The following is a 378-nucleotide window of genomic DNA, read 5'->3' as shown; positions in this document are numbered from 1 at the left end:
AACTGGGGGGGGGGGGAATGCTGGTTGCAGCCGGCTGCCTGGATGCAATGGAACTGAGCGTGGCGAAAGACACGGGGGCTCCTCGAGAGCAGTTGCCAGGTTCTTGCGAGGAGGGGAGGGGGGGAAGAACGGTTCGACGGGAGGCGCAGATGTGGCGAACGGTGGCAGATGGAAGGGGGGGGTGCTGGATTGCTGGGTGCCCATCTCCAAAGCCAGTGGGCTTGCAGGGTGAAGGGGGAGCTGCTTGAGTGACAGATGCACCCCTTGAAAGAACCGGCATGGGGGGGAGGGGGGCCTCGGTGGCAGCTTGTTCCTGGGTGGGGGTGTGTGGAAAGGGAGCAACACCTAGAAAACGAAGCATCCCTTTGGGTGGCGCGA

Source organism: Gekko japonicus, unplaced genomic scaffold (genome assembly GCF_001447785.1).
Source record: "Gekko japonicus isolate JY-2015 unplaced genomic scaffold, Gekko_japonicus_V1.1 scaffold1922, whole genome shotgun sequence".
In the NCBI taxonomy this organism is placed as follows: Eukaryota; Metazoa; Chordata; class Lepidosauria; order Squamata; family Gekkonidae; genus Gekko; species Gekko japonicus.
The sequence above is the reverse complement of the archived record's forward strand: the minus strand, read 5'-3'. Positions refer to the sequence as shown.